The sequence below is a fragment of the Hyaena hyaena genome, unplaced genomic scaffold (assembly GCF_003009895.1).
Source record: "Hyaena hyaena isolate Hyena2069 unplaced genomic scaffold, ASM300989v1 scaffold_97, whole genome shotgun sequence".
NCBI lineage: Eukaryota > Metazoa > Chordata > Mammalia > Carnivora > Hyaenidae > Hyaena > Hyaena hyaena.
In genome coordinates this window covers 25,659-49,772 of record NW_024080728.1, presented here as the reverse complement: position 1 = coordinate 49,772, position 24,114 = coordinate 25,659, and the positions used below count along the sequence as shown (strand labels likewise).

The following is a 24,114-nucleotide window of genomic DNA, read 5'->3' as shown; positions in this document are numbered from 1 at the left end:
TTAGGCTCTTTCCATGTTTTAGCTATTGTGGAGAGTGCTGCTATGAACATTGGGGTACATGTGCTCCTATGCCTCAGCATTTCTGTATCCCTTGGGTAAATTCCTAGCAGTGCTATTGCTGGGTTATAGGGGAGTTCTATTGTTAGTTTCCTGAGGAACCTCCACACTGTTTTCCAGAGGGGCTGTACCAGTTTACATTCCCACCAACAATGTAGGAGGGTTCCCGTTTCTCCACATCCTCGCCAGCATCTAGAGTTCTCTGATTTGCTCATTTTAGCCACTCTGACTGGCGTCCTCTGCACATTTTTAAATAGAATTTTCTTTTACCATTGAGTTTTATGAGTTATTCACATATTTTGGATTGTAATTCCTTATTAGATATACAAATTGTAAATATTTTCTCCCATTTAGTAGGTTGCCTTTTCATTTTATTGATGGTTTCCTTTGCTGTACAGAAGCCTTTTAGTGTTTCATCCTACTTGTTTATTTTGCTTCTGTTGTCTTTGCTTTTGTGTCAGATCAAAAAAATTGTTGCTAAGACTGATGTCAAGGAGATTAATGCCTTGTTTTCCTCTAAGAGTTTATGGTTTCAGGTCTTACATTCAAGTATTTAATCATTTTGCATTAATTTTTGGAAATACCCAAAATGGTTTTTCCAACACCATTTATTGAAGAGACTGTCCTTTCCCCAATGTGTATTCTTGATTCCTTTGTCGTAAATTTATTGACCATGTATGTCTTGGTTTATTGCTGGGCTCTCTATTCTATTTCATTGAGCTATGTGTCTGTTTTTATGCCAATACCATACTGTTTTGATTACTATAGCTTTATAGCGTAGTTTGAAATCAGGGGACATGTGCCTCCAGTTTTGATTTTCTTTCTCAAGATAGTTTTGGCTATTATACAACTGTTAACTTTAAGGTGGGAAATAGGAATAATATTTTTCTGGAAGGCCAAGAGATGTTAGAAGTAATTGCTTCAGGAAATTCAAAGCATTAGCCCTCAAGTCAGTGATCTCAGTGGATCATTCATTGGCTGTGGGACTTGGGACCAGTAACTTTAAACTTGCTGTGCTTTGATTCTCTCGTCTGTAAAAGAAGCTTAATGATATCTGCCTCAAAGGATTTTGTGAAGATTGAATATAATTCATATATTTAACTTTTTGTTTAAATATTAACTTTGATTACTATGAAAGTAGTGGAAAGAACATTGAGAAATTAGCTCCTCTTTATGGACTCCGGTACTGAGGACCAAAGGACATGATCAAGTATCATGGCTCTGAGCAAAATGATAACAAATGTTGGTCAATGTTTCTTCCTCCTTCATTTCCCTTGTCCCTCCCTTCCCCACCCCTCCCCTTCTCCTTCCTCCTAGCAGTTTGTTATTGTTGTTGCAGAGTGTCTCTTTCTTCTCCTGGGCAAGATCCGTTTTCTTTCTTTTTTCATATTACTTAATGTATTATTCTTATATCATGTTTTCCATGAATATATATTGAGAGAATAATAAATACTTGTGTAGTAATTTATAGATTACAATGAGTTTTCAGATACATTATCTCATCCTGATCCTCAAAATTTCCCAAGGAAGTAGGGAGAGCAATAATATTATCCTCATTATCAGTGGAGGAAACTAAGGCTCAGAGAGATTAAAACTAGCTGAGATAATCAACAAGCCCTTTAAATGATAGCTCAGAGTGCCTTTACCTTGACATACTTACTACCTACCAACATTCTTGACAGGATTTGGCGTGTTCTTCAGGCTCTAGTTAATACTAATACATAAAATCTTTGCAAGATAAAAGACTGAGCTTCATTTTTAGAAAACTAACAGTTGGTGGCATGTTGATGCTTTACAGGGAACCACAAGAGATCTGAAATTTCAGGATATAGTACTAGGACTGTCACTATTTGTAAAATTTGAGAGAGATATATCTAATATTCTCCTTCCTCCTAAGTACAATTCTGAGCAAAATAAAAATTCGAAGTTACTATAAGTACTCCATAACAGTTAAAAGTATTTTATTTCTAGAATATTGTTTCTAATTTAACCAGTGTGCTAAACATTGCCTGAGGATGAATCATATCCACTTTTTCTTTTCTATTTTTATCTAATCTTATTGAAGACATTTTTTGACCTATTGCAAAGGTGTAATAATTGGCAGCACCTAATACAGTATTTTACATTTTGGTTTATATAGGAAGCTCAGGGTTTTCATTTTCTTTGGGGCTAATCTTGCTTACCCTAACCCTCTCCTAAAGGAGATTTTTTTGTTGTTGTTCTTTAGTTAAAAGAGCATGAAATGACTGGGGACCCTTTTTATTTCTATTCCCAGTCACTTTTTATTTCTATTGCTAATGGAAATAAAATAGAAATAAAAAGTGTCTAATTTAAGACCAAGCAATAGAAATAAATTATAGAATAGAAGAGCAATAGAAATAAATTATCTCATAGGATCTAAATTGGTACTTTTATGGTTAGCATATGACAAAGGGCTCAGCATATGCACCCTGATATGGGATAAGCTGGACTGTGTAGTTTTTGCAATTAAAGTTATTGATGTTATGACTGTACGTTCTTATTTTGAAAATACAATAAAAACTATTTTTTAATAAAGAGGGGCTCAATCTAGTTGGACTACAATAATTTTAATTTCTTCTCTACTACAAGTGAATGTTAGAAATATAAAAAAGATAATAGAGACATAGGTAAATATTTTTCTATTCATTTTCATATACATAAGACTTCATATTTCATAGTGTCTGAGTTTATAACATGGCTTGTAATGGATTATTTTTTCAAAATGTAGAAACTTATAAACCTAATTTTTAAATTTTTGATGAGTTTGATACTAAATGTTCCATTAAAGAATGCTAACAATTTTTTACTCCATAAGAATTATTGGTTGTGTTTTATTTTTTTTCTTTTCAAATTTTTATTTAAATTCCAATTAACATATGGTGTATTATTAGTTTCAGGTGTAGAATTGAGTGATTCATCACTTACATATAATACCCAGTGCTCATCACAATAAGTGCCCTACTATATACCCATCATTTATTTCACCCACACCCATTCACCTCTCCTCTAGTAACAATCAATTTGTTCTCTATAGGTAAGAGCCTGTTTTCTGGTTTGCCTCTTTTTTCCCCCTTATGTATATCTGTTTTGTATCTTAAATTCCACACAAGAATGAAATCATTTGGTGTTTGTCTTTCTCTGACTGATTTATTTTGCTTAGCATAATACTCTCTAGCTCTGTTCACATCTTTTGCAAATGACAAGATTACATTCTTTTTTATGGCTGAGTAATATTCTACTGTATATATGCCACATCTTCTTTATCCATTCATTAGTCAATGGACATTTGGGTTGTTTCTTTAATTTGGCTATTGTTGATAATGCTGCTATAAACATTGGGCTGCATGAATCCTTTTGAATCAGTATTTTTATATCCTTTGGGTAAATATTTAGTAGTGCAATTACTGGATTATAAGGTACTTCTGTTTTTCACTTTTTGAGAAACTTCCATACTGTTTTCCAGAAGGGCTGCACCAGTTTGCATTCCCACCAACAGTGCAAGGTGTTTATCCACATCCTCACCAAAATCTGTCGTTTCCTGTGTTGTTAATTTTAGCCATCCTGATAGGTGTCCTTGCTGATTTGGATGCCTTTTATTTCTTTTTGTTGTCTGATTACTGAGGCTAGGACTTCCAGTACTATGTTATTCCTGACCATAGAGGAAAAGCTCTCAGTTTTCCCCCATTAAGTATGATGGTAGCTGTGGATTTTTCACATATTACTTTTATTACGTTGAGGTATGTTCCCTGTATCTCAGCTTTGTTGAGGGTTTTTTTTTTTTTTTAATCATGAATGGATGTAGTATTTTGTCAAATGCTTTTCCTGAATCCATTGAGAGGATCATATAGTTTTTATCCTTTCTTTTATTAATGTTGTGTATCTTGTTAACTGATTTGCAAATATTTATTAGCTGTATTTAAATACATTAGATAATGCCCCTGTCTTATTCCATATCTGGTAACAATCCTACAGTACCTTAGCCTGTGAAATTTAAAATTTATCAAACCAAATGTGATAGATTAAGAAAGACAGACATGAGCATATCATTTAAAGTTATAAAGGTAATTACTAGAAGGAAACAATAGAAACTGATGGGAAGAGTAGAGAAAGAAAAGTGAGGAGTAATTTAAAAGTGCTGTATTCTGCATTTTTCATAATTAGCAATCAGTAGATATTGTTGAAAGTTGTTAAGAAATGGAACTATCTTTATTTTTATTTTATGTATTGCAGTACTGTTTGAAAATTTTTAGTCGTGTGCATGCATTACTTGCACAATAAAAAAATTAAAACATGGCATAGTACTATTTTTAAAATATGACTTAACTAGAACAAGTATTTTGAGCTCCAATTCTCCATCCCTAAATTGATTCAGGAGACAGAAAAGTGGCTTCCCAGGGATGTGGCCGTACTTTAATTGATACTCGGAAGAAAGCCTTATCTAGACCATAGAGTTGTGTTCATTAGTCCTCCCTGAGAAACTAAAGTGGGCTCTCTTCCTACTGTATATAGGTGGAAAGCAGGGAGACAAAAAGAGGTGATTTGCCAGCCTTTAGTCAAGTAATAATAGTCCTTTGGAAGAGAAGCATTTAATGCACTTATGGAGGCCTAGAACATGCAAGGATGGGAGTCTCTACCTGTATATAGTTAACATTGCTGACTAAATGCTTTAGCTTAGAAATTAAGGATTTAATTAGGTGTTCAGGGTACCTAATGGTTGTTTTTGCTTTTATTTTTATGAAACTTCCTTCTGACATAATCTGACTAGCATCCTGGCTGTCAGTAAATAGATTTCCCAAGCAACTGGATGGAAGTTCAAGCCCAGTGAAGTATAATATACCTATAAGGTGTATCATAGTTTCGTGACTACTTTTCGTCCATGAGTCATTACTGTAACATCTTGCTGGTATGTGTACTTACATATATTTACACAATGTACATTCTTGAAAATATGTCATCAAAATTTCCGTACAATTAAATTAATTACTGGGGCACCTGGGTGGCTCAGTTGGTTGGGCGTCCAACTGCAGCTCAGGTCATGATCACTCAGCTTGTGACTTCAAGCCCTGCATCGGGCTCTGTGCTGACTGCTCAGAGCCTGCAGCCTGCTTCGGATTCTATGTCTCTCTCTCCCTCTGCCCCTCCCAAACTCATGCTCTATCTCTCTCTCTCTCAAAAATAAATTAAAAATAAATAAATAAATTACTGGTAAAGGAAGCTAAATCAGTCTCATTTTTAGAGTAAACAAACTGTACAAAATGAAGTTAAGTTTACTATGCTACAAAGTATGGCAGGTGATCCATCATGATTAAATAGTTTTTGTATTTAGGAACAAAGAGGTTGTATTAAGGTTAGGATGCCCTAATGCTTAATTACCTTCATTCAGGTTCTTGGATAAGAACATCCAAGAAGATTCAAATGCAAGTAGTTTATTTGGGAGTGTAGGGGAAGGGGAAGTAAGAAAGGAAAAGAAGGCAGTCAATAAAGGGTGCAATATCAATATGGCTACTGAGATAATATGGGAGGGGTACCAACAGCCAACAAGACTAAATTTCTTCCAAGCTTTCAGAATTGGGCTATGACTATTTTAAAAACAACAACAACAACTAGTGTATCATTTCCTGTGCATCCAAATTTATTGAGTGAGATTCACCCTCATTTATTTCACCTTCTAGGCAATACTTGTTGATATTTTTTAGCTTAGAGAGAAATTAAGTCTTCAAGAGGTTGGAACACTAGTAAAGTATTTTGCATGTGGTGAGAAAATTCAATTTTCTATTGAATTGAGACAGGAATGCATAATGATATATGATGATATTAATACTGGACCCATTCCCAGGAGTCCAAAGTTATTTGAATTGAGAAGCTATCCTGGAACAGATGGGGATAGAGAAAGCCTCAGTCCATAAGAATTCTTCTAGACTCTGGGGCGCCTGGGTGGCTTAGTCAGTTAAGCGTCCGACTTTCGCTTAGGTCACGATCTCACGGTTCATGGGTTCGAGCCCCGCGTCGGGCTCTGTGCTGACTGCCAGCTCGGAGCTCGGAGCCTGGAGCCTGTTTCAGAGTCTGTGACTCCCTCTCTCTCTGACCCTCCCCTGCTCACGCTGTGTGTGTCTCTCTCTCTCCTAGAAATAAATAAAAATATTAAAAAAAAAAAAAGAATTCTTCTAGACTCTTTGTGATTTTGTTCATATTTCAGGGTCATTTTATTAAGTATGCCAATAAAAGTTATGGCAAAATATTTGAGTATGTGTTCTTTTTTTCATTTTTATTTCAGGCATTTCTTCTATTTTTTTATATTATGAAATATACCAAACATATAGAAAACAGTGTAAGAGACATCTATATATTCACGATGCAGATTTTACTTTATTTGCTTTAGTTTTTGTTTTTTTTCTTTTTTTTAATAAACAAAAATCTCTAGGTAAGTTGAAGCTCTGCCTTTGTATCACCCACCTGCTTATACTCACTAACCTTGGTCTTACATTTTTTCGTTAAGCTTTTCTTTCCAGCTTACCTCTTAACTCAGGCAAATGAAACCTGACATCACCCCTCAGGTGATGGAGAATGCCCGGACAGGACCTTCAGTTGGCCCGGAACAGCCAGACCATTTGAGTTGAACCCCCGACTCATGTCTGTGTAGACCATGGAGTGACCTCTGGAATGACCAGCAATGTTCTGCCCAAGGAGGAACCTCGGCCTCATTTATAAAACATGCAATGCATGTGTAGGCATATTTCCTAAAGGTGCATGTGTGACCTTATGCCTGCCTCTGCATAGGATGGCAAGGCTTCCCTATCTAAATATTCCTCCTTACCCTAAGCAAAAGGTACCCATTCACTCTCTCTCAAGGAGTCATGGCTTTGGAAGCCATTCCCTATGATCACCTTATCTGCTGCAAATAGAAGTTTTCTTTGTGCAACATGGTACATTTCTGTACCAAATGTCAAGCTGGTACATTCTCTGACTCACCAAGGAGCGAACTTCTGTTGGTTCCATTAGAGTATGTATGTTTTTATACTTCTACCTTATATGTATCCATTAACAACATAGCATTTTTTTGTGTGTTTTAAACTTATATAACTGGCATAATAATTTATATCACCTTTTGAAATTTAATTTTTTAATTTTTAATTTATTTTATGAAAACATTTTTTTCTTAATGTTAATTTTTGAGAGAGAGAGAGACAGACAGACAGAACACTAGCAGGGGTGGGACAGAGAGGGAGGGAGATACAGAATCTGAAACAGGCTCCAGGCACTGAGCTAGCTGTCAGCACAGAGCCCGACATAGGGCTCGAACTCACGAACCGTGAGATTATGACCTGAGCTGAAGTTGGATGCTTAACCGACTGAGCCACCCAGGCACCCCTAATTTTATCTTTTTCCACATGGAAAAATTTTCTTGTTTTTTTCACATTAAACTAAAATATTTGATATCTGTATCTCACTAACGGATAAAGACTAAAAACAAAATGAAACACCCATAACCACAATGCCATTATCACACCTAACAAATTAATAAGATGATTTTTATCTTTTTTTTAATGTTTTATTTATTTCTAGGAGAGAGAGAGAGAGAGAGACAGCGCGAGCAGGGGAGGGTCAGAGAGAGAGAGGGAGTCACAGACTCTGAAACAGGCTCCAGGCTCTGAGCTGGCAGTCAGCACAGAGCCCGACGCGGGGCTCGAACCCACGAACCGCGAGATCGTGACCTAAGCGAAAGTCGGACGCTCAACCGACTAAGCCACCCAGGCGCCCCGATGTTTTTTATCTCTTATCCATGTTCAAATTTTCCAAAATATCTTTTCATAGTTTCTTCGAATCAGTATCAAACAAGGTCAACACATTTTATTTCATTGACACATCTTTTACATCTCTGGTCTATTACAGTTTCTTCTCTAATTTTTAATGTTATTTATTTATTTATTTAAGAAACATGGTCATTTGAAAAATCCCACATTCTAGATTCAGTCGATTGTATCCTTGTGGTATTGTTTAACATAGTCATCTATTCACCACATTTCTTTTTTTTTTTTGTAGGAGAGATAGCGTGAGCAGGGGAGGGTCAGAGAGAGAGGGAGTCACAGATTCCGAAACAGATTCCAGGTTCTGAGCTGGTAGTCAGCACAGAGCCCGACGCGGGGCTCGAACCCACAAACCGCGAGATCATGACCTAAGCAAAAGTCGGACGCTTAACCGACTAAGCCACCCAGGCGCCCCTTCACCATATTTCTTATAAACTAGTAACTCTTCCCCTCTCCCCTTCCCCATCAGCCCTCAGTTTGTTCTCAGTATTCAAGAGTCTCTCATAGTTTGCCTCCCTGCCTCTCCCCAACCATTTCTCCCCTTCTTTTCCCCCATGGACCTCTGTTATGTTTCTCCTAATCCTCCTACAAGTGGAAGCATATGGTATCTGTCTTTCTCTGTCTGATTTATTTCACTCAGCATAACACCCTCAAGTTCCATCCACATTTCTACAAATGGTCAGATTTCATTCTTTCTCATTGCCATGTAGTATTCCATTGTATAGATAAACCACATCTTCTTGATCCATTCGTCCGTTGATGGACACTTAGGCTCTTTCCATGATTTGGCTATTGTTGAAAATGCTGCTATGAACATTGGTGTACATGTGCTCCTATGCATCAGCACTTCTGTATCTCTTGGGTAAATTCCTTGCAGTGCTATTGCTGGGTCATAGGAGCTCTATTAATTTTTTGAGGAACCTCCACACTGTTTTCCAGAGGGGCTGCACCAGTTTACAATCCCACAAACAGAGGATGCCTGTTTCTCTACATCCTCTATAGTCTCCTGATTTGTTCATTTTAGTCACTTTGACTAGCGTGAGGTGGTATCTCTGTGTGGTTTTGGTTTGCATTTCCTGATGATGAGTGACGCTGAGCATTTCATGTGTCTGTTGGCCATCTGGATGTCCTCTTTGGAGAAGTGTCTGTTCATGCCTTCTTCCCATTTCTTCACTGGATTATTTGTTTCTGGGAGTTTGGTGATTTATTTATAGATTTTGGATACTAGCCCTTTATCTGATATGTCATTTATCTTGCATAGATTTTAATGGTTCAAAATATTAGTGGTTCTAATATAACTACAGGATATGTATAAGAAATTCCAGTTACTTTTAATTTTTTAATTGTTTACATAAAAGGACAAAGAAAATATTTTATATTGCTAGTGTACCTTTCATCTCCCTGTAAGTAATTTCTGCCATTCAGGCAGACTGCACAAAAACATGTTGGAAGGCTAATTAAGTTGCTTAAAAATAAAAACTATTATATTTGTTTTGAGCCAAAAAATTTCAGGCACTTAATTGGCATTAACAATTAGTCCTCATAGATCTTTTGAAACTTAGTTATAATAATTAATATAATTCTTAATTAATTTGTATGTTGTACAAATAACAGGATAGTGTATAGCTGAGGAACAGAGAGTTAAAGGAAGTGGCCTGAGGGAATTCAATAATTTAAATACACAGGCCTATTAAAGAGCATTAGCAATGAAAATATAAAAGAATGTGACTCCTTCCACAAAGCTATGATGTTCTAGTTATTTCCCTTCTCCTTAATACAATCTACTAGTATAAAGCAAACTTAATTTTCTAATATTAAAAAATATTACATAATATTAGTACTATAGGAAAAGAATAAATACCTAATATTCAGTCAAAACTTGTTTTCAATAAAACACAGTGATCTGTTGGGATCTAGTCAATATAATATTCTCCATGATTCACTATCTACTTCATTTTGCTCACAAATATCAAAACCGCAGTTGTTTACAAATTAAGAGGGCATGATCCCACATTTAAAAAAAACCTTCATGGGGTTGTTGGCTAGTTCTTGAAGGAACTTTTCAAGTTGTCCTCTCATGAATGTATTAGAATGTATGTTCCCAATATTGGACATATGCTCAATTGAATATGCTAGACTTACATGATTTATGTTAATAACTTGTGGAAGTAACAGCTGAGGGTGAGATAAATATGAAATGGATAGTGAAGGAGGGAAATGATGAGTACCAATTGTGGCCTGAGACTAACTGTAGGTCGGGGACCATTGCTCAGCCCACTAATCTTCCTCTTCTAAGCTTCCTCTTAGGAAAAGAACCTTACAGGAAACTTGACAAATCTACTTCCTGAACATATGTGGAGATGGACCAGTGTAGAACAAGAAGTGGACTCTGTTAGTCATGGGGGTGCCCTGCTCAGATCTCCCTTCTAGAGATTCTACAGCAGGGAGCATGGCTGATTGACAATGAACACACTTTGGGCTGTAATGCATTCATATCAGGCCTTGCTTCCCCTAAGCTTCTTTCAGTCAATGACTAAGCACAGCAGGATAAAAGAACCAGTCTATTCCTGCACAAAGTGGGATTCCTTTTATTGGCTGCCTTAGCTTAGAGACTTCCCATTGGTCTGGGTTCTCTCAGAACTTCTCTACAGTCTTTTTTTAATTAAAAAATTTTTATGTTTATTTTTGAGACAGAGAGAGAGAGAGAGAGAGAGAGAGACAGAGACAGAGGGTGAGCGGGGGAGGGGCAGATAGAGAGGGAGACACAGGATGAAAGCAGGCTCCAGGCTCTGACCTGTCAGCACATCGAGCCTGACATGGAGCTCGAACTCATGAACCACGAGATCATGACCTAGGCAGCAGTCAGATGCTTAACCAACCGAGCCATCCAGCTGCCCCAGAACTGCTCTACAACCTGAGGCTCCTCCCACTCAATTCTTCCTTACCTCTTCCCTGTCACAGATGTCCCTGCATCACTCTCCCTGTCTACTCCTACTCCCTTTCCTTTCTCTTTCATAAGCACTCCCTCTAGTAAATCCCTTGCACATCTAATCTCTGTGTCTGCTTCTCCATAGATTCAAACTGATACACTTACACAAGAGTTTAGCCCATTAGATTAAACTCACAGCTGTTTATAGCAAGTACAAACAATTTCTTGAAAAACTATATAGATCAATAGATGGCTTACAATTAGAACACTTCTTTAAAAATTAATACTAATGCAAATTTACATGTAAACTATTGAATGGTTTTAGAGTCTTAATGAGCAATCACAATTTCTCCTGGGTTTTTGATCTTAGAAGGTACATCTATCTATTATATAAGTGCCATTTTGCAGCTTTGGGATGATGTAATTATGTACAGCAGAACTTTCTTTCTAAAACTATTTTTAAGTTTTATGATAAAAGCAATTCATAATTCAAATTCTACTTTTCCACTTGTTCTTAGCTCTTAATGGTGATTGTGAAATATTAAGGGCCTGTGTTTCTATGTGCTGTTAAGTAAAGCATATTGGCAGAAGTAGATACAGAAGGTAAAAGGACTAAAGAAGTAAAAGAAACATAGTTCATGATTTATTAATATTTTTCCTCATACTGGCAGCAATACTATAATTTTGGTGTACTTTATTTCTGGCGCAAAGCAAAAATAAATGGAAACAACAAACCCTAGGCATTCCCCAAAGCCAACAGATGCTGGACCAAATTCAGCTACCTTGTGTCTCACAGACCATTCTCTTCCATGGTGAGAAAGCTGTGGATTCCTTGAGTATTTTTGTTTTGATTTCCCAAAATAAATATTAGTTGTATTCATTTGGCTTTGGACAAAATCATACAATGCCCATCAAGAACAATGAAAGGAAGTTTCATTTGGGAAAAAAGAAGTACCATTATACTTTCTTGGCTTATTTTTAAGTCCTACACTTTGGAAGATATCCAGCACTTAATAGAAAAAACCTTCATATTACATTGTTGACAATCAGTATCAAGTATCAAAATGATACTGAACCGTTGAAATATCAAAAATGATACTTTTCCATTGTAGTAAAAGAGCTCCATTTTCTCTAGAGTCATTGTGAACTATGACTCTAGGTTGACATAAAAGTAAATGTAACAGAAATGTAAATATTAGATCCTAATAATTTTAAATGTTTTAAGGGATAAAAAGTAGGACTTTATGGAAATAATGCTGCTTGGTGTGTGTGTGTGTGTGGTATTTATTTTTATTATCCAATGAATGTATTTAAGTGCAAATACTTGCAAAGGACATCCACTTATTCCATTAATATTTACTAATTTCCCACAATGTGCCAGGTACTATTCTAAGTTTTAGAACATTTGAAGATCCTTAAAAGGGGAGATGACCCCTTGTTGGGCCTTAAAGACATCTTTAGCTCAGTTATTAGAAAGTAGAAGTCTACTAATTTTGACTTTTGATTGAGAATTTTATGTGTTATTAAATCCTGAAATATGTTGTTCATATCAGTTCTCTTTCGGTACTATTGGGCAAGTTATGTCTAATAAATAACAATTAGGACACCAATCTGCTGAATGATTCTGAAAAATACTTACTAAATCTGAAGAAATTCTAGAGAGAAGAGAGAAAATAAACAGGAGGAAATTATCAAAGAAATAAATCAAGAAGTTTTCTTAGAACCAAAGGACAGAAGTCCTCTAATAAGGGACTTATTGAATGGCCAGCAAATTAAATTTTAGAAAGGCCCATAGCAGGGTACAACATGCTCTGGGGAAAAAAGAGAAGACCCTAAGAACTTTCAGGAAAAAAAAATGCATCTCACTTCTTGAGACCAACACTGGAAGCTAGAAAATAGTGGTAGAGTGTCTTAAAAATTCTCAAGGAATATTCTTCTATTTTAAAAATATTTTATTTATTTTCTTTCTTTCTTTAATGTTTATTTATTTTGAGGGTGGGAGGGTGAGGGACAGCAAGAGAGAGAGAGGAGAGAGAGAATGCCAAGCAGGCTCCATGCTGATACGGGGCTCGATCTCACAAACTGTGAGATCATGACCTGAGCTGAAATCAAGAGCTGGATGCTTAGCCGACTAAGCCATCCAGGTGTCCCATTTAAAGATTTCATTTTTAAATAATCTCTGTACCCAACGTGGGCCTAGAACTCACAACCCTGAGATCAAGAGTTCTATGCTTCACTGACTGAGCCAGCCAAGTGTCTTGGAAAATTATCTCTGATCTAGAGTTTTATACCTAGTCATTTAATCAATTAAGCATATAGATGGACTAAAGACAATTTCAGACATATAAAATCTCAGAAACTTTGCTTTCTTTCTTAGGAGTTTGCCACCAAAAAGAAACAGTTTGCCACCAAAAAAGAAAGCTAAGAAAAAGGAATCACTGATTGAAAAGTGGGAGAAAAGCCAGGAGGACAAAGAGCCTACATCCTAGGAGATCTACCAAAGGAGAGAGGTGAATATGATACCCAAACTGATAATGAAGCAGGTTCACAGATGACAGCTGTATAGGAAGACAAGAAAACAAAAGATAGAGAAGGGGTGGAGGGGAGGTGGGTTCCAACAGACACAAAAATTGGAAATGATAGCTTTTCTGATGAGTTTGAACATATTAAGAGAAAATATATTCATTCATAATAAATATTTATTTAGTGACCAAGTTAACAAGATAGTGAACAACATACTATTCTCGTTGAGCTTTCATTCTAGCATAAAGAGTAAGATAACAAGCATAATGAATAAAGTTTATATTAGAAGGCAATAAAAGGTATGAAAAAAGAACAAGTAAAACTGGGTAAGGAAGATTATAATTGCTCTAGGTTGGGGAGAAAAGAGTGTGTATTACAATTTAAGATAGGATAGTGAGGCTAGACCTCACCATAAAGTGACATTCAGCCAATATATGAGGGGAATTAGGAAATTAGTCATGTGGCTTCAGAAGAACTTGCCAGGCAGAGAGAATGGCCAGAGGGGGTAGACAAATGTGAGAGGGGTAGATACCAGAGCAGTAGGAGAAAATGAGGTCAGAGAGGTAATATTTTTTTTTTCACTATAGTGACTGGGGTTTCTCTGAGGGAAATGAAGACCCATTGTAGGAGGGAAATGGTTTTTCATTTTAAGATGATCGCTCCAGCTGCCATGTTAGAAAAGACTTTGCAGATAAGGGTGGAAGCAGGGACATAATATGGAGACAACTGGATTGCCTAAGGAGGTAATTTTTCCAGTAGTTCAGGCAAGAGATGTTGGTAGCACAAACTACCAGGGCTACATCTGGTGTATGTAAACTACAGTGGTACCTCTGCTGAAGGGCTGAAAGAGGAATTACTAATAGTCACATAAAAAAACTAAACAAAGTTAAGAAATGAGCCAACTATTAACTATAGGAAAAACAGAAATGGTATAAGAAGGAGAGATGATTCTAATAGTCCTTATAACTCAGTTATAACTATGTTTACGTAGTTATAATCACCTAAATCAAATATGTTAATTTAATCAAATATTATCATATGGTTATATTGGGAAGGTATATGGTGAGAGTATGGTTAGTTACCCTACATTGAGCCCTTACATATCACGTTAAAAAAAATAAACCCAATGGAAAAATGTGCACAGAATATAAACAAACAATTCAAAGAAAAAGAAAAGACAAATGGGTCTTAAATTTATAAAAAGAAGTTCACCTTCCCTCACATAAAAGAAAGGAAAATTAAGACACTGAGATATCACCTTTTACCAAGTTGATTGATAATGATCCAGAAGTTTGATCAACACTGTTTTGGGGAGAATATGGGTAAACAGGCATTCTGAAACATTTTTTTGGGAGTATGAATTAATATAAATTAGATTATTTGAAAGAACAAACATTGGAAATGCTCTGAATGTCTGATTAAACAAATCAGGTGACTGATTAAATAAAGGCATATCTATACAGTGGAATACCACATGGCTGTATAATAAACTAAGGAAGCCTTCTGTATAATGATATGAAAAGATCTTCAAAATATATGTGTTTAGGGGCGCCTGGGTGGCTTAGTCGGTTAAGCGTCCGACTTTCGCTTAGGTCATGATCTCGCGGTTCGTGGGTTCGAGCCCCGCGTCGGGCTCTGTGCTGACTGCCAGCTCAGAGCCTGGAGCCTGTTTCAGTCTGTGACTCCCTCTCTCTCTGGCCCTCCACTGCTCACGCTGTCTCTCTCTCTCTCTCCTAGAAATAAATAAAACATTAAAAAAAATTAAAAAAAATATATATATATGTGTTTATATATGTAAATTTGTATATGCATGAAGGATGCATAAAAACTAATGTCATTTGTTACCCTTGAGTAGATTTAGTTATCTCAGGGATAGAGGTGGAAGGAAGACTTTTCATAGTGTACACCTTTGTACTTTTTGAATTTTAAACCATGTGATTGAGTTATATACTGATTAGAAAAGACTTTCATTAGCTGAATTATTTGTCTTAAAACTACATATAAAAAACTATATATGCACAGCACAGAGAAAATAAAAATTAAATTAAAAACTACCTGTTACATAAGAGAAAAAGGAACAAATTGTGCAGAATGATTTCCATTTTAGAAAAAACTGTCTTCACATACAGATACACACATTGATAGAAGCATGGAAAAGAGTCTAGAAGGAATCAAAGCTTACTAGTAGTTATTAATTCTCAATTGTTTGAATTAAGGGAATGTATACCTTTGTATTTAAAAATAATTTTTAAAAATTATGACACAAACTAAAATTTAAAAATAGGGAAAAACTCTGACTTACCAATATTGTAAAGAAATCTTCAGATGATGGTTACAGGAGGTTGAAAACTAATAATGTGAGGAAACTGAAACACATATACTACCTTTGCTTTAGCCTTGATTCAACTGAACAACTGGCTCAATTAGTCAATTTCTTAAAACCTCTAGTATAAAATCTCGGTTGCATATATAGAAAGTCCCTGCAACTGGGATTAGAAAATTGTTTGGCCTTTTAAACTTCACTGCTTTCCCTCTTATCGTCTGTATATAATCAACTAAAATTATAACATATAACTACCACTTGACTCTAATAAGGATAGTGGAAATAAATGGACTAAAAGCAGTGAAAAGGTTCATGATCAATGTTCTGGTCCATTTTGGAAAGAATCTTAAGGGAGGGAAACTGGAGAGCCCTTAACTTTTTTTCTTTTTGTAACACAATTTAAACATACAGAAAAACTGCAAGAATAGGACAGAGAACACCTGAATACCATTTATTCAAATTCACCAACTTTTAAAATTTTGCTGCAGTTGCTTTATCATTCTCTTTCTAGATATTTTGCTTTATTTTTTCCAAAGCACTTGACAATAGATTGCATACATCATGCCCCCTAGCTCTTCATACATTAGAATATACTTACTAAAAAAAAGGATACTCTTTTATATAATTATCACAAAGTTACCAAATGTGGGAGCTACTTTAATCTATGGTCCATATTCCAACTTTGTCGATTGTTCCAATAAATATTCCCTAGCATTTTCCCCCACCTGGTACAAGTTCCAGTTGAGGATCATATATTAATGTCAGTAGTTAAGTCTTTACTTCCTTTTAATATGGAGCAGTTAGTTCCTCAGCATTTTTTTAAATCTTTCATGATGATTATTTCATAAAATGTTCCTCAGTATGGGTTTGGTTGATGTTCCCCCATGATTAGATTCAAGTGATATGACTTTCTGAGGATATCACATCAGGAAGCACATGATGACTGATGAAAGTGTTGCCTAGTTTCCCCACTGTATAGTTACTATTTTCCCCTTCCAACGAATACACAGTATGTGGGGGGATACTCTGAAAACATGAAAATATGCTGCTTTTCATCAAGCTTTCCCCCTGGATTTAGAATCCATTTGATGATGTTTCCCCAAACCCATCTCTTCTACAATAGTTGCAACTCTGTCACTCTTTCTGTATTTAATCATGGGCATTCTCTTTTTAGGATCATCTTTCCCCTTTCCCTCATTTCTCTCTCTTACATTAATACAGACTCATGGATTTTATTTTATTCAGTGGATCATAGTTCATTACTGTTCTTATTTTCGTACTTGAGTTATACCAGTTTTGGCCAATGAGAGGCGCTTTTAGCTGACTCTTGTGGACATGCCCCCATTTTGTTTTCTGAGCATTCCTTATTTCTGGCATAAGATGGCTCAGGTCATCTTGTTCTTCCTTCCCTAGCCCTCAAATTAGCTGTCTCTCTAAGAAGCTCTGGTTACTTTCCATGGGGACAGGTATTTAGAAGTCAAGATCTGGGCAGGGAACCTCTAAGGTTGAAGTTAGTTTTTTTATTTTTAAATTTTATGTTGTTTTTTTAAGTTTGTTTTTGAGAGAGAGAGAGAGAGAGAGAGAGAGAGAGAGAGAGAGACAGCACCAGCAGGGGAGGGTCAGAAAGAGAGGGAGACACAGAATCCGAAGAGAGGCTCCAGGCTCTGAGCTAGCTGTCAGCACAGAGCCCGATGAGGGACTTGAACCCACGAACTGTGAGATCATGACCTGAGCTGAAGTTGGACTCCCTACCGACTGAGCCACCCAGGTGCCCAGAAGTTAGTTTTGATCATAAAATCAAGGGGGTGCCTGAGTGGCTTGGTAAGTTAGGCATCCGACTTTGGCTCAGGTCATGATCTTGCGGTTCGTGGGTTCAAGCCCTGCATAGGGCTCTGTACTGACAGCTCAGAGCCTGGAGCCCGTTTCAGATTCTGTGTCTCCCTCTCTCTCTGCCCCTCCCCAGCTCGTGCTCTGTCTCTCTCTGTCTCAAAAACAAATAAATGTTAAAAAAATTTTTAAAAAAACCAAAAGGAATATATATTGGTTTTTACAAATCATCACATATATGGCTGATTTAGCTATTTCCTTTTTTCCCCTTTGTGGTAAGAATAGCTTGTTTTCTGGATTTTTCTTATTTACTTGAATTTAATTAGCTCTGGCTACAATTATTAGCAAAGAATTCTCCCTGCAACAGTAACTATGGATCCTCAATGTCTGTATAACTATTCAAATATGCTGTATCATCAAAAGAAATTTGTGATGGAAGACTGCATAGATTTTGAAATACATACTATCACATAATCTGTGGAACCCTGTAGATAAGTGAAATGCAACATGGGACATCTCATTGAATTCATTTTAAAGAAATTGAATCAAATCTCCATGAAATAACACTTTCTACAGTAGATGCTTGTTGCAAAAGATGTTTTGCTTTTTACGGTGCTGTGATATGTTGGAAATTGCTGTGGTAATGTCTCATATTATTTTTATTTGATAAAGGCAAATGAACTATAAAATGTTTGAAATAAGTACATCCATTTCTATTTTCACTGAATGAAATTAAATATGTACTCTGTCTCTTGATAATACAAATCTTTTAACAGTGATATACTTTTCAACTATTGGAGATGAAATAAATCATATTTTATGTGTGATAGTACTAGGGGCAAAGACCAAATCCATTTGTTTGTTGCATGTATTTCTCATTGTATGGGAATCACCTGGGTCACTTTTTTTTTTTTAATGTTTTTATTTATTTTTGAGAGCGAGACTGAGAGCATGAGCAGGGGAGGAGCAGAGAGAGACGGTGACACAGAATCTGAAGCAGGCTCCAGGCTCTGATATGTCAGCACAGAGCCTGATGTGGAGCTCGAACCCACGAACCGTGAGATCATGACCTAAGCCAAAGTCAGCCGCTAAACCCCCTGAGCCACTGAGGCGCCCCCCTGGGTCACTTTTTAAAAATCCAAATTCCTACATTCCTGAGCACCACCCTGGTCCACTTAAACAGCATATTTCATGATCCAGAAATCTGTATTTTTCAATTTTCTCCAGGTAATCCTGAGATATTTGATCATTAAACCGATTTGGGAACTATGGAATGTGGCAAAAAAGACATTTATACCAGATGTAAGTCTCATTATATAAATAAGCTGCCCAAGGGCAGGAACTGTGCTTCTAAATTTTTATAAGCTCAGCACCTGTTATGAGCCTTGCCTGAAGTAGGCATTTAATATATGCCTATGAAAATAATTCTGACCTCAAATTTTATTGGAGTCTTGATACTTACTTTGTGCAGGGAATATAAACCCACTTTAGGGATATTCTATATTCATGTGGGAGGAACTACTTTGCACAGCAACTTGAATGATGGTATTGGATTGGTGGACTGATTTCTAATGCAGTAGTTATAACCCTGAGTCTTCTAACTTACCCAATGGTTTTGAAGAATGAAGAAAGAATACTCACATTTATGACTGGTGTAGTCTGTAAATTTTCTCTGTCTTGTTCCTCTTTCCACTAAATGTTCTACTTGTTGACAAAATGGCTAAACAAAAAATAAAATAGTAGCTTACATTTGTATGATATCAAACAGCAGTTCTCAAAGTGTGGTCCCAGGACTCTTGGAGTTCCTGAAACGCTTTCTGGTGACCCATAGCTCAAGACTTTACCCACAGTAATAATAAGCTGCTATTTGCCTTTATCACTCTCATTCTTGGAGTGTACAGTGGAGGTTTCCAGAGGCTACATGATATGTATATCGAAAGATATTAATGAAGAAAAGATATGAGAAGTAGCTTCTTCTATAACCTGGACATTAAAAAATTTATAGGAATTTACAGGCTGTTCTATTTTTTTTTGGAAAATAAGTTATTATTCACAAAACATTTTTATGTCAGCATGTAATGGGTTTAATATTTTTAATGACTGAAAGTTAAAATTTTTAGTTTTAATTTCTAATATTTTAAGTACTGATAGGTATAGTACAATAAAAGTTGTTTAGAGTCCTCAGTAATTCTTAGGAGAGTAAAGGGGTCCAAAAAGATGAAGAAGTTTGAGAACAAGTGATTTATGTTTTTACATGTTATTTAGTTTTATAGAGACAAATATTAGAATTAAATTAAAATTAAAATTAAACTTAATCTAGGAGCCTGGGAGGCTCAGTCGGTTAAGTGTCCGACTATGGCTCAGGTCATGATCTCGCAGTTCGTGGGTTCAAGATCCAAGTCAGGCTCTGTGCTAACAGCTAGGAGCCTGGAGCCTGCTTCATATTCTGTGTCTCTATCTCTCTCTGCCCCTCCCCCACTCATACTCTGTCCTTTCTCTCTCTCTTAAAAATGAATAAACATTAAAAATTTTTAAATTAAATCTAAAGTTAGACTAAATTACACCAACTCTTAAAAATAGATTTTCAAAGCAGGAAACAACCTCCTTGACCTCCATTGCAGCAACTTCTTACTTGACACATCCCCAAAAGCAAGGGAATCAAGAGCAAAAATAAACGATTGGGACCTCATCAAGATTAAAAGCTTCTGCACAGCAAAGGAAACAACCCACAAAACTAATAGGCAACCAATGGAATGGGAAAAGATAGTTGCAAATGACATATCAGATAAAGGGTTAATATCCAGAATCCATAAGGAACTCACCAAACTCCACATCTGAAAAACAAACAACCCAGTGAAGACATGGGCAGAAGATATGAACAGACACTTCTCCAAAGAGGACATCCAGATGGCCAACAGACACAGGAAACGATGCTCAGCATCCCTCCTCATCAGGGAAATACAAATCAAAACCACACTGAGATACCACCTCACGCCAGTCAGAGTGGCTAAAATGAGCAAAACAGAGAACTCTAGATGCTGGCGAGGATGTGGAGAAACGGGCACCCTCCTACACTGTTGGTGGGAATGCAAACTGGTACAGCCCCTCTGGAAAACAGTGTGGAGGTTCCTCAGGAAACTAACAATAGAACTCCCCTATGACCCAGCAGTAGCACTGCAAGGAATTTACCCAGGGGATACAGAAATGCTGATCCATAGGAGCACATGTACCCCAATGTTCATAGCAGCACTCTCAACAATAGCTAAAACATGGAAAGAGCCTAAGTGTCCATCAACAGATGAATGGATCAAGAAGATGTGGTTTACCTATACCATGGNAATGAAATCTGGCCATGTGTAGCAACATGGATGGACCTTGAGGGTGTTATGCTGAGCGAAATAAGTCAGGCAGAGAAGGACAAATATCATATGTTTGCACGTATAGGAGGATTAGGAGGAACTTAACGGAGGACCAAGGGGGAGAAGAAGGGTGGAAATGGTGGGGGAAAGGGAGAGAGGCAAACCATGAGAGACTCTTGAATGCTGAGAAACAAACTGAGGACTGATGGATGTGGGGTGGGAGGGGGGTAGATGGGCATGGAGGAGGGCACTTGGGATGAGCACTGGGTGTTATACGGAAACCAATTTGACAATAAACTATTTGTAAAAAAAATAGATTTTTAAAAAATGTTTATTTTTGAGAGAGAGAGAGAGAAAGAGTGAGCAGGGGAGGAGTAGAGAGAGAGGGCAACAGAGGGATCTGAAGCTGGCTCTTTTGCTGAGAGCAGACAGCCCAATGTGGGGCTCAAACTCACAAACCGTGAGATAATGACCTGAGCCAAAGTTGGACGCTTAACCAACTGAGCCACCCAGGTTCCCCCAAAATGGATTTTTGTTTGAGGTACCTGGATGGCTCAGTTGGTTAAGTATCTGACTCTTGGTTTCAGCTTAGGTCGTGATCTCATAGTTCGTGGGATCTAGCCCCCTTGTTGGGCTCCATGCTGGCAGCATGCAGCCTCCTTGGGATTCTCTCTCTCTTTCTCTCTCTCTCTGCCCTCCCCTGCTCAAGCTCTCCCAAAATAAATAAACTAAAAAAATGGATTTTTGTCCAATTTCTATGTAATGATGATTTAACTTACTTTTTTCCCTTGTTCTGACAAGCAGTTGTCTTAGCTACTACTTAAGGTTCTATGAGAACCTCAAAATGGTCCACAATAATCTATGACACAACTTGAAATTTCCATTATGAGAGTTAATAGACATGTTGCCTGGGAAGGATATCATGATAAGTGTCTGCTAATAAATGGGGAAAGATTTCTTTATGAGACTTTTCATTTAACAGTAAGCAGGCTCTAAATGGAAAGAGACAAAGGGAAGGTTATTTTGATAGTTATTAGTAGCTTACGGGCTAAAGTCTCCAGCGGTGTTACTTAGCAAAGAGAGCAGTCAAAAAACCCACAGAGTAGAGGAAGTGGTAAGGTTTCTAAATTCAAAGAAGCTTCAAGGTCAGGAAATAGGGAAATTTTACTAGAAGCCTAAACCTAAATACAGTTCAAAAGGAACAATTCCCAACTCACTGTGGTCCAGTTTTCTTTTCACTGACTTAGTGAACACGTAAACGGATTCTTTGTAACTTACTTGTGTGTGTACACACTCCTTGTGTGTGTGCTGGGGAGGGTCGGGGAAGGAGGGGACCAGAGGAAAAGCCTGAGAATTTCTGGCAGCCCTTTCGCTTTCCCGCCTCAATAATGAGGGGGCGGGGCCCGAGGCCGGGGCGGGGCCCGAGGCCGCAGCGGGGCGGGTTGCTTTCCTGTCACCGCCCCAACTCTAGTTCTCCGTGCCCCTCCCACACGCATTTCGCCATGATCCCAACAGGCCCAGCGGCTAGGAGAGTCACGTGAGGGTGGGCGGTGGAGGTGGAGGTTCTCCTCCGCTGGTTTTTCGTCTCTATGGTTGTCAGAGGTGGGCGGCTTTGACCCAAAGGCGTTGGCAGCTCCGGTGCTGACAGGTGAGTCCTGGACTCTTAAGGGTGTGAAGGGACAGACATTTAGGGAAGGCGAAAGGGAAGGCAAGTTGAAACAGTTTTAAGGGATCTGGCTGGTGGTGTATTGGCTTTGGGATCCGGCGACTTCTCAGGTCTGGCGGCAGAGCTGTCTTCCCTGATAACGCGCAGTTCAGGGACTTGAGAGGAGTCCTTAGTCGTGCCTGCTTCCCGTCCTCCGCTTTTTTTAACCTCACCTCGTCCCTTTTCGCTGTCCCGGGAGATCTCCCAGTGCAGAGTTTCCAAACGCGAGATTCACTTGGACGCTGACGTCCCTCTCTCTTCGGGCAACCTGGACACGCACACGTACACTTGACTGGTTTCGCCGGGATTTGTTGATGTTGGATGGACGTGGGTGATGGAGTTTACATTTAGATCTCTGATGGGTAGAAATACTAATTACTGAATCGAAAAAAGAAGTAGAAAATCAGTGGGGACCCGAAGGAGTAAAAACATACTGCAGGCTTCTTGGGCTGTTCAGGTTTTATCTTTTACGATGCTTTCCGTTTTCATTCTCTCCAAGTTTTCTTTTCACCATCCCGTCATGACCCACCATAGAATGTTTTGAGAATGAGCCGAGTGTTATTGACTCTATGAGAATGTTGAGAGGAGTTTAAAACGGACTTTTCTTTACGTTGCCGTTTCTGCAGTCTTACAGTTTCTTTTACTTCCCTTTCAGATGCCTAAAAAGTGTTGTAAGTATTTGTAAATGTAACAAGAATTACCATTTTATGGCCAAGGGACTAGAGTAAAATATTACCCTTGTGGTACCTGGAAAGACTCACTTTCTTTGTTATTTTACAAATGTTTTTATTTTTGTTTTTTGGGTGGTTTGGCTATACCTTTGTTTATGTCAAAATACCCCCTTAGGTCCTGTGTGCACGTAATCTAGCAGTAGAAGAAAGGAGTTTGCTGACAAAATGAACCAGGTTGGTGTTGATAGATGTAGGAGAGTTAAAGTTAAACCAAATGACTAATAAAACGTCAGCATCTTGAGACATAGGTATCACCCAGGATGAGCAACATGCTCTCTCTCTGGTGTTGGACAAGGAAGTGAGTTTGTTGACTATCACCTTGTCTTAAAAACTTTTTAGAAGTTTCCACTTGTTTTTGAGAAGATTGTGCTGGCCTCCAGTTACTCTTTATATTCACCCTTGATAGATGATTATCTCTTCTACTTAAGAACTTCACTCTGGCCATCTAATTATGTCTGGCCATCTAATTATGTCATCGACACCCTCTAAGTGTCCTTACTGAAAATTGTAAAACAGAGTAATACAAAAAGTGAAGATTCAGGAATTGGTTCTGTGCTTGGAGAGAAAGGGAAAGAGTGATAGAAGCTAATTAAAAGCAAGAGAACAAAAGCATGTATTGCTACGTTCCTTTATAATTTATAGACCATTTACTATATTCAGTATACTTTTTACATTCCATGGATGTGATTGAGACTGACTTTTCTATATTTAAGAATAAACAACTGTATGTAACTTCTCCCATAACACCATATTATGTGAAATAATTATAACTGAAAGATTTAACTGACCCTTCAGGTCTTATATTATTTAGAATTAATTACTGTCTAATTACTA

The 24,114-nt window shown here is 37.4% G+C and overlaps 1 long non-coding RNA gene across 1 annotated transcript in view; it reads right to left on the bottom strand.

Moving 5' to 3' along the window:
- Window positions 1-15,671, bottom strand: part of LOC120233757 — a 31,174-nt gene extending 15,503 nt beyond the window's left edge. The window contains exon 1 of the long non-coding RNA XR_005528906.1: window positions 15,638-15,671. This is a non-coding gene — a long non-coding RNA (uncharacterized LOC120233757). The remainder of the gene's footprint in view (window positions 1-15,637) is intronic.
- Between the last annotated feature and the right edge of the window lie 8,443 nt (window positions 15,672-24,114).